We start from the raw sequence: 11,531 nt of genomic DNA, 5'->3' as shown, positions 1-11,531 counted from the left end.
CACTATCCAAGATAAAGAGTGGAAGAATGGGAGAGCCTCTTACCCATTGCTTGCTTGCTCGAACCTTGCTTCTTTTCCTTCACTTCAGCCTTAAAAATTATCCTCTCTTAGTGGCATGACTCTGATACCATATCAAGAATCGCGTGATGGGGGGGCTTTCTTGAGCCGTTGTCGTAGATTTCGTGTAAAGGCTGCAAAACACGGGGTTCAAGGTACAACAAGAAATAAAGACTATCAAGAAGAACTCGATTTGTCAAATGTTTTACAAAAGAAGAGTCAAAAATAAATGACAAAGCATGTCAATCTGTCCTCAGGTTTATAATAAGTGTATGAACTTGGATTCAGGGCACCAAATAAATATCTCAGTTTCAAGATTTATTCGTAAACAGCTGTACTGTTTTTTGTCTAAAGGGTACTTTAGACCATTCATACCATTCAAACATGAAAGACTGTTTGAATCTCTAAGTAGTTAAGATTACAAGGTTTCAAGTCAAGGCTACTCAAAAACTGTGTAGAACAAACATTGGGCTTTCCACGAAGATCTGGACAAGTTGAAAGTTAATTCTGCTTCTGCTAGAACACTCTTTGTATTGCCACTTCATAATAAACCAGTCCATCATATAATAGAAGAGATGCTTCATCCCCTGTCAGTTGACAGACTTACAAGCACACAGCTACTTTAGTCCTGTTGAACATAGATTAGAAGGTTGCCACTTCATCCACCCGAATAGGAGCCATCCCAAGAATCTCAGCTACCTTGTTCATTGCAGATATAGGCAACCAATCTCCATGTTGCTGCTGGGCAAGATCCAGCAGAGGAATTACTGCTGATTGCTTATAATTTGCTGGATAGTGAGACATTAATTCTCGAGCCTCGACCATGTTTGCTTCTGTGAAATCCCAAGGAGCATCGGGGTTATTGTCAGGTGTATTCTTGTGAATGTTCAGAGCGGTGGAATATGGCTTCGAGAAAAGCCTATTTGCTCACTGGACTGGAGTAAGATTAAGGGTAGCTCTTTAGATGGAGACCTGTGCAGAAGCTGGGAAATAATTATGGGAAGAGGAAGAGGACGCCCTCCTGGCAATGGCCAAAGCCTGTCCCAGACGGCGGCAAGCCAGCATTTTGGCAGTGTCCGAAGCGAAGTCGATGTCCCTGATTAGAGGCCCTCCATTAACGTTCGTGACCTTCCCTCCTATCCTCTGATTTTCCCTATCACTCCAGCCCTCTGTTCATCTCCTTGCTTCTGACGTAGTGATTTTCCACAACATCTGATGTCTGACATCTCTTTGCAATCAGCATTTCAGTCCTATTGACGGAATTCATCCTCCTCGCAACCTGTTCAGCCACTGTGACGGCCTCTGAAATAGAGAAGAGTGTATTCAAAAACTCCCATCGGCTCTCTCATACAAAGGATGTGACATTTTGAAGAACTCTGGTTTCATTGCAGACACAATCACCATCTCAAAAAGTGTTCGCCAATCCATGTCATCAGGAAGGTATCGATTGAAAGCATGCTGCATCATCTTATTTGTATAGTGGTAATCAGAATTTGTGATAAGAATCAACCGCTTCCCTGCTTAAGGAAAATCTTCACGATCCCAGATTCTATCTCTTGGCGAAAGCGATCGGCTGTGTGAGCATTCCTTGCAAGAATAAGCAGACCAAACACCAGGCGATCAAGGCGATGGATTGGATAAAGAAGTCCAAGCTGATGCTCCGCCTGTAAAATTCCAAGGACGGTGTTCTTCCGATATTGTCCACAAGCATGAACAGGGACAGAAGGCGGTTTGCAGACAATCACCACATCTGATCCCAACTCTAGAATGTCCACTGAGCCAGCAGTCACAGGTGGCTCATGCATAGTACTGACGGGGTCTCTGCCTAAACTCGTTTGCAAAAAAGATCAACAATGGTCTTCCTATCCCATCTCTGTTTCACATGAGCTATAAACTCAAAGAAGTATGGCCTTACAAACCACTTGCCGTTGTGGAAGATGAAGTCGTCCCAAGCGATAGGAGTCTCCCGATTTTCCCAGACGCTCAGGGGCTCCCCTCCTCCGACCGTTGGCCCTTGCTTGCCATTTTTCCCGTGTCCCTATGACCATCGAGTATCAGCATGACAGTGTTGCCTCTCCTCCATTCGAACGCGTGAAGACCAGTCTTTTCCCCCCCCTTTCGCCATTCGAATTCTCTTTTCCCAATTAGTCTCCTTTTCCCCTTCCTTTTCTCCTCTATCTTTAGTTTTTCTTTTTCTTGTTCACATGTCAAAATTAGGCAAGCGACCTTCCTCATTCCAGCACTTTTATAAAAGTCTGACATGAGCATAATTTTTGTCAAAGCCTTGCTGTGCTAGTAATATGTCACCATGCCTTCTTCATTAATTCAACATTGACATCCAAGCAACCAAGATTATTTGCAAGAGGCATATCTTGCAGCAACTCTGATTCCTCTTTTAAATATCCTTCTTGTAGCATATCTCCAAAACACTTGCACCAAGGCTGTCATTGCACATAGAGCTAGACCAAATAGCAGCAGGACAAAGATCCTTTGGCATCAGTTTTTCATATTTTTCTAATACATGCACATCATGCATCCAAACAAAATCATGCGCATGCACTAAGGGAATATATACATTGGATATGGATTATTAAAATGCATCACACATCAATGAATCACACGCGGAAATTAACACAAATGCACAACAAAAGAAATGGAGGTGTATACGACTCGGATGTGCAGCAACACGAAATCCACCCCCTCTAAACCTGCGCATCCTCCGGATGTGCCAACTATCCAGGATCATTCAAGTCCACAAACAGGTCAAGTCCATCTTCTGATTCTAGTAGACCTGTTTCTCCATCGGCTTCATCATCTATGTCTTCTGTCTCTTCTGCTTGTCTTTCACCTATCTGCTCTTCTTCTGTCAATGCTTCAAGTGCATATTCTTCATCTTCTCTTCTCTTGAAAATCTTGACTCGTTTTCCAGCAATAGGCACCCTCAATTTTGTTCCATCTAACTCAGCCAGCTCATAGGTACCATTGTCAAAAACCTGTTTCACTTCATATGGTCCAAACCATCTTTGAACCATTTTTCTCATACTACTATGCTGATTTTCTAGACTACTGTCGTAGACTAGAACCCAATCTCCTTCTTTTATGGCTCTAGGCCTCAAGCGATGCCTTAAATCAAACCTGTCCTTATTTCTGAGACGGGCTGCCTTCAAACGGTCAACGGCTAGCTGCACATCTTCTGTCCTTCTCTCTAGTTGACGAATCCGAAGGGCTAACAGCTCTTCCCTTGATAAATTCTCATGCCACGGAAGAACACTCCAAGTGAGAGCACAAATTTCAGTAGGCATGACAGGTTTTTGCCCATACATCAACTCCGCAGGCATGTATCTAGTAGTCACACTATGTGTAGAACGATCAGCCCACAATGCAAAAGGTAGTAATCTCGGCCAATCTCCAATCCGACCTCTACAAGCTTTTGCCAATGCTTTAACTATGGGCGGATGTCCTCTTTCACTTTTGCCATTTCCCTCTGGATTATAGGCAGTAGTAAGAGCCAATTTAATTCCAAGCCGTGAGAAGAATTCTCTAGCTTCATTAGCATCTAGCTCTCCACGATCAGCTGTAATCTTGCCTATACATCCATACCTGCAAAATATTTCTTCCAACAAGAATTTACATACTGTAGTGGTGGTCTTCATCCGCAACGGTCTACCTTCAACATAGTTTGTAAGATCCTCCCTAGCCAAGACAAGATATCTCATTTGCCAAAGTCCCACTGTGGCAAAGTAACCAAGTCTACCACCCACTTGTAATGCATACATAGTGGATAAGTCGGATGCAGCTCATCACGATGTCGCACTAAAGAGTAAAGCTGGCAGTCCCTGCAAGTCTCCACAAAGTGAGAAACATCTTTATACATCCCTTTCCACCAGTATCTTTCTTTGATTTTCTCATAGGTAGCCCACACACCTCTATGTCCAGCCCATGAGCTCTCATGAAACTCTCGCATAATCTGTATCTGCATCGCTACATCATAAACTACTCTCAAGGGCAAGCCTCCTCTCTTCTTTGGATGCTTCCAAAGAAAACCATCTTTCAAGAAATACCCATAAGCCTTCCTTCTGATTTTCTTGAATTCATCATCTGTCCAATCAGCTCTTTGAGTCAATGAACTTAGATACTGTCCAATTTGCAGCCATTCATCAACATAAAGTTCTTCAATAAAAGCTTCAACAGTAGAAACATGACAATCATGAATAAGGACAGAAGCAGCAAACTCTGTCTCATCATCTTCTGCAAGCATTGACTCCTCATCCTCATATCTCGCTCTAGAAAGCATGTCAGCAACTGGATTATCTTTCCCTGCTATGTGTCGAAATTCTGGATTCAATGATTTGATATAGGCAATCCATCGAAGCATCGCTATATCTGGAGTCGAGCAACTAGTAATCATGCCAAGCAAAGGCAAACAATCTGTTTCCACAACAACTGAAGCTCCAATAAAATATCATTTGTCACACTTCAGTGCAGTGACTACTCCCCACAACTCTCTTTTAATCTGCGAATATCTCCTTTGTCGCTCATTAAGAACTTTAGCTCCAAAGCGGATTGCATACCTATTTCCATCAGCATCATCCTGTCCCACAGCCCAACCTATGCCAATAGGGCTAGTATCAACTGTCAACATGATCGGCCGTCCACACTGATAATCCGCCTTGCGTAAAGTAGGAGCTGATTGCAATAGCTTCTTGAGCTTACGCATGGCATTTGAATGCTTCTCATCCCAATGAAATTTCTGCCCCTTTCGAAGCAGCTGATAGAGAACATCTGCAATATGAGCAAAATGAGGAATCCAAATCATGTAAAATACACAAGCTCCCACAAATCTCCGCACCTCTGAAGTAGTCGAGCAATACTCTGCAATCCTGTTTATGGCATCCACCTTTGCAGGAGAAGGCTTTCTGCCATAATATCCAACCATATGCCCAACTATGATGACTTCATTAACAGCAAAGACAGATTTCAGCCCTGAAAGTGTCAAATTTACCTCCTCTAATCGTGTCAAAATTTGCTCACAAGCAATCAAGTGATCAGCCACAAACTGTCTACATCCACGCAAATCAAGACTTTCATTCTTTTCTTCTTCTGCACAACCCTTAATAGGCACATCATCTAGAAAAGGCATGGTATACTGCGGAATATAGTCTCGAAGAACTCTATGCATAGCATTCATCATATGAGCAACTGAGTTTGTAGCACCTTGAGGCAAGGTACACATCCTTACAAGACCAATAGGTGTCCGCATAGTAGTAATATCCCTGCTTTCCAAGGCAAGCTGAAACTGATCATAACCTGAATACAAGTCACCTAGTGAATAGATGGCTCGTCCTGCAAAAGCCTCAGCAAATTCATCCACAACTGGACCTGTTTCCACATTCCTGATTGTCACTTTGTTCACGGGCTGCATATCCTGAATAAATCTCAAAGTACCATTCTTCTTTGGTACAGTAAACCACCTGTTAGAATAAGGTGCAGAAGAGGGTTCCAAAATCCCCATTTTAATCTTCTCATTCAGCAACTCTATCAGTTTTGGCAAGTGTGCTTTAGGCACAGGTATAGGATGTATATTCCATGGTACATGAGGAACAGTGAAGATGACCATAGGTGCAACCAATTCGGGACTAATGCAACCAATTTCATGTGAAAAGAAAGCAAATGCCTTACCATGATGTCCAAGCATCTCTCTAAAACATTCTTTTTCCACTGGAAGCAAAAAATCATCATTTCCAATCTTCAATTCTGCAAGAGTTTCAGCTGTAAACTTATGTCCAATATTTGCAGGATCCCTCAACATAGGCTATTTCATAGCTTTTTCAATCTGCTCATCACTATCAGAAGGAAGCGGGCCTGCAACCGGCTTAACCTTCTTATCAACTGTTTTATATTTTGTGTCAACCTTGGCATCATTCAAGCACTCTTTTCTTTGCTGCAATTTCTGCAAATTTTCAGCATCTTTCAACTCTGTTGGCTGAAAAATTTCAGCCTTTAACTCTATGGACTGCATGGGTGCAGCCTGAAACTCTGTATGCAGAAATTTTTCTGCATTCAACTCTGTTGGCTGAATGAATTCAGCCCTCTGCAATTCTATTAGCTGATCAAGATCAGCCATAAATTCAGTTTGCTGAGTTTTCTCAGCCTCTAACTCTGTTTGCAGCATAAAACCAGAAATTTCCTGAAACATATCCAAGGTTTGCACGGGTATGATCTTTGAACCCTTGCATACATCAGTTTTCAGCATTGCTCTCATCTCAAACAATGTATCTGCATAAGACATCCCTTCATACAATCCATCCACATGCTCTTCTGCTTGCAAAATACCTGCATTCTTCAACTCTTTCTCCTTACGACCAATGTACTGCCTGGCAACTCTAGGCAAATCTGAAATTTTCTGATAACTTACTGAACTATCTGAAGTAAACCCAACAAAGTTATTGGAGAAAGACTGGCTGCCAGGAGGCGAGATCTCCTCTTTTCTCCGCTCCGTACCACTGGCGTCTCGCAAGACAGCGGTACCTAATGAAAATCCAACTCCTTCGCAGGTAGTGGTGCCTCATGCAAGGAGTCCCTGTTTCTCGGATGATTTACCCCAACAATCATAAACTGAACAGCTCGCATACCATCTTTACTGCGTATCCGCGCATAAGCTGATCCGTCATCCATCACTTTTGTTTCCATTCTTGCTTCTGTAATGAAAGGCTGTCCAAGAATAATCGGATAAGAGCATGAATCCTGAACAAAGCAATGATAATCCTCTTCAACATTACCAATAGAAATTCTGATACTCGGACAAGCAGCATACATATCACCAGAAGTATTATTGGCGGCTCTCATGCGCCAGCCATGCTCTGCATCCATAGGCCACTTGCCACTCTCATAAACACCTCGAGCAATAAGATTAATCTCAGAGCCATGATCAACTAAAGCAATCAAGGGAATTTGTTTCTCTCCAATCCTTACCACTGTCTCAGTGGTTGCTCTAGCCCAATGACTTCGTGAAAAATGGCTGCGAGGAATGAGAATAGGGGTCTCATCATCTTCATACTGCATAGGCTGCACTATTTTTTCCAATTGCGGATTAACAGAAGCATTCTCAACCATCACTGCATCATCATGCTCTTCCCCAAGAGCTCCATGCCACAATCCCTGTAAAGCAGGTCCTTCCATCGCATGTCATTTCCTCCGCAAAAGATCCTGCATCTGATCCTGTATTTCTCTTCTAGCAATCCCAAGAGCCTCTCCAACAGTAAAAGTGACTTCACTATTCAAAATTCTTTCATGAAAAATCTTACTCATATCCATTTGCATATCAAGGTCTGACAAGAGCTTGAATCCTGGTTCTTTTCTTGGTTGCCTCTTTTCTTTCTGCTTATCTCCCATTGGTCGATCAGAATCTGTTTGAGTTGGAGAATTTGACATAGGTGGAGCTGTAACAGGTGGTGAAACAAAGTCACCCCCTCTAGTCTTTTTGGAGGAACTAGGACCCTCCTCATCTCTTCTTCTCTTTTCTTCAACCATGGCATCTAAACCCTGCGTTTTAGAAATATAAGCAAAAATAGAATACCTGTCAACAGGAGAATCCCATCCTGTTTCTCCTCGGATGCTAGATCCCACACAAGTCATAGTAGAAGTTTGAACTTTCTCTCTTCTCGCTATCTCCAAGGCAGAAGACCATAAATCAGAGTCTCCATCAGATTTCTGCTCAAGCTGGACTCCAAAAGCTGAAGCATCTCCTCTAACACTCACATAAGCTGATCGCGCAGCCATATCATCAACAAGCTTCTTCATACCTCCCTTACCAAAGTTCGTGTCAAGAGGAGCGCCAGTCTCTGTCAGCCATATCTTCCCATCTTGTCCCCAGAACACTACATTCTTCTTACGTGCTTCCTGAAAAGCATCGCAATCTCTGCAGTGTTGGTGCTCTGTACTATCACACCAAATACATCGTCGCCCTTTTCTTTGACCAGCTGGAAAAGCAGTCACTGGAGCAGGTGCTACAGCAGGTACTGACATAAGTTGCTCCTTTAACTTACCAACTTCAGCTTTGACTGCTTCAATTGTCAAATCCGCCAAGCCTTTAATAACATCATCTACAGATAAGGGCACTGGAGCAGCAGGAACTGGTGGATTCATAACAGGAGGAGTAGGCTTAGGCAAAGAAGTTGCAGCAGGGGTAGAAGAAGAAGTCTCCAAGGATTTTTCAGGAACTGATCCTGTATTTCGATGCAATCTGACTCTCCTGCGCTGCTTCTTGACAAGAGCATTCACAGCATCAATGACATGTCTCCAATCAGTCTTTAAACCTGAATCAGTAGCTTGATCTTCCAAAAGATCATCCAACTTTTCCTGTAAATCAGCATCTGCAGCTTGCAAAAATAACTCCACTTTCTGCATCTCCAAAGCTTGCTGTTCAGTCCCATCCAACTGATCATAACGGCTTTCAAACTCTCGCAGAAGAGCGGTAACAGAAAGTCCCTTATTAGGCATAGAAACCCATGCTAAAAAATTCCTGCGATTCATAAGATCTGTATCTTCCAGGAAATATTCATCTTTTAATGCCTTTTTAAATTCAGCCCAACCTGCATGTGCCTCTTGAATTTCTGCAATTCGACCTTCAAGAGCGCGCACCACAATCCGCAAGAAGTAGCGGCTCCAAACATCTTGAGAAACCCCAAAAAACTTCATCTTTTCTTCATATAAATGCAGGTTGACACTTGCTGGCCGTTAAACTGCTTCATCTCCTGTTGGACAGCTTTCAAAGCATCCATAGCATCACTGTCACGTTTTGCATGAGCTTGCTGCTGCATATACATGGTAAATGACTGAAACAGGTTCTTCATGACATTATCATCTGTCATCTCTTCTTGCGAGTCTCCCATCTTGCTGATGATGCAGCACTTTCACGTCGGGTTCACCAGAAATATCGTAGATTTCGTGTAAAGGCTGCAGAACACGGGGTTCAAGGTACAACAAGAAATAAAGACTATCAAGAAGAACTCGATTTGTCAAATGTTTTACAAAAGAAGAGTCAAAAATAAATGACAAAGCATGTCAATCTGTCCTCAGGTTTATAATAAGTGTATGAACTTGGATTCAGGGCACCAAATAAATATCTCAGTTTCAAGATTTATTCGTAAACAGCTGTACTGTTTTTTGTCTAAAGGGTACTTTAGACCATTCATACCATTCAAACATGAAAGACTGTTTGAATCTCTAAGTAGTTAAGATTACAAGGTTTCAAGTCAAGGCTACTCAAAAACTGTGTAGAACAAACATTGGGCTTTCCACGAAGATCTGGACAAGTTGAAAGTTAATTCTACTTATGCTAGAACACTCTTTGTATTGCCACTTCATAATAAACCAGTCCATCATATAATAGAAGAGATGCTTCATCCCCTGTCAGTTGACAGACTTACAAGCACACAGCTACTTTAGTCCTGTTGAACATAGATTAGAAGGTTGCCACTTCATACACCCGAATAGGAGCCATCCCAAGAATCTTAGCTACCTTGTTCATTGCAGATATAGGCAACCAATCTCCATGTTGCTGCTGGGCAAGATCTAGCAGAGGAATTACTGCTGATTGCTTATAATTTGCTGGATAGTGAGACATTAATTCTCGAGCCTCGACCATGTTTGCTTCTGTGAAATCCCAAGGAGCATCGGGGTTATTGTCAGGTGTATTCTTGTGAATGTTCAGAGCAGTGGAATATGGCTCCGAGAAAAGCCTATTTGCTCGCTGGACTGGAGTAAGATTAAGGGTAGCTCTTTAGATGGAAACCTGTGCAGAAGCTGGGAAATAATTATGGGAAGAGGAAGCGGACGCCCTCCTGGCAATGGCCAAAGCCTGTCCCAGACGGCGGCAAGCCAGCATTTTGGCAGTGTCCGAAGCGAAGTTGATGTCCCTGATTAGAGGCCCTCCATTAACGTTCGTGACCTTCCCTCCTATCCTCTGATTTTCCCTATCACTCCAGCCCTCTGTTCATCTCCTTGCTTCTGACGTAGTGATTTTCCACAACATCTAATATCTGACATCTCTTTGCAATCAGCATTTAATTCCTATTGACGGAATTCATCCTCCTCGCAACCTGTTCAGCCACTGTGACGGCCTCTGAAATAGAGAAGAGTGTATTCAAAAACTCCCATCGGCTCTCTCATACAAAGGATGTGACATTTTGAAGAACTTTGGTTTCATTGCAGACACAATCACCATCTCAAAAAGTGTTCACCAATCCATGTCATCAGGAAGGTATCGATTGAAAGCATGCTACATCATCTTATTTGTATAGTGGTAATTAGAATTTGTGATAAGAATCAACCGCTTCCCTGCTTAAGGAAAATCTTCATGATCCCAGATTCTATCTCTTGGCGAAAGCGATCGGCTGTGTGAGCATTCCTTACAAGAATAAGCAGACCAGACACCAGGCGATCAAGGCGATGGATTGGATAAAGAAGTCCAAGCTGATGCTCCGCCTGTAAAATTCCAAGGACGGTGTTCTTCCGATATTATCCACAAGCATGAACAGGGACAGAAGGCGGTTTGCAGACAGTCACCACATCTGATCCCAACTCTAGAATGTCCACTGAGCCAGCAGTCACAGGTGGCTCATGCATAGTACTGACGGGGTCTCTGCCTAAACTCGTTTGCAAAAAAGATCAACAATGGTCTTCCTATCCCATCTCTGTTTCACATGAGCTATAAACTCAAAGAAGTATGGCCTTACAAACCGCTTGCCGTTGTGGAAGATGAAGTCGTCCCAAGCGATAGGAGTCTCCCGATTTTCCCAGACGCTCAGGGGCTCCCCTCCTCCGACCACTGGCCCTTGCTTGCCATTTTTCCCGTGTCCCTATGACCATCGAGTATCAGCATGACAGTGTTGCCTCTCCTCCATTCGAACGCGTGAAGACCAGTCTTTTCCCCCCCCTTTCGCCATTCGAATTCTCTTTTCCCAATTAGTCTCCTTTTCCCCTTCCTTTTCTCCTCTATCTTTAGTTTTTCTTTTTCTTGTTCACATGTCAAAATTAGGCAAGCGACCTTCCTCATTCCAGCACTTTTATAAAAGTCTGACATGAGCATAATTTTTGTCAAAGCCTTGCTGTGCTAGTAATATGTCACCATGCCTTCTTCATTAATTCAACATTGACATCCAAGCAACCAAGATTATTTGCAAGAGGCATATCTTGCAGCAACTCTGATTCCTCTTTTAAATATCCTTCTTGTAGCATATCTCCAAAACACTTGCACCAAGGCTGTCATTGCACATAGAGCTAGACCAAATAGCAGCAGGACAAAGATCCTTTGGCATCAGTTTTTCATATTTTTCTAATACATGCACATCATGCATCCAAACAAAATCATGCGCATGCACTAAGGGAATATATACATTGGATACGGATTATTAAAATGCATCACACATCAATGAATCACACGCGGAAATTAACACAAATGCACAACAAAAGAA

The 11,531-nt window shown here is 42.7% G+C and overlaps 1 pseudogene; it reads right to left on the bottom strand.

Annotated features, from left to right (window-relative positions):
• Positions 1-9,520: 9,520 nt before the first annotated feature.
• On the bottom strand, positions 9,521-10,683 carry LOC148039572 (NADH dehydrogenase [ubiquinone] flavoprotein 2, mitochondrial pseudogene; annotated as a pseudogene).
• Positions 10,684-11,531: the final 848 nt, after the last annotated feature.

The sequence above is a fragment of the Lygodium microphyllum genome, chromosome 2 (genome assembly GCF_053477565.2).
Source record: "Lygodium microphyllum isolate KBCC chromosome 2, Lygodium_microphyllum_v1.1.10, whole genome shotgun sequence".
NCBI lineage: Eukaryota > Viridiplantae > Streptophyta > Polypodiopsida > Schizaeales > Lygodiaceae > Lygodium > Lygodium microphyllum.
This window is presented reverse-complemented; position numbering and strand designations above follow the sequence as displayed.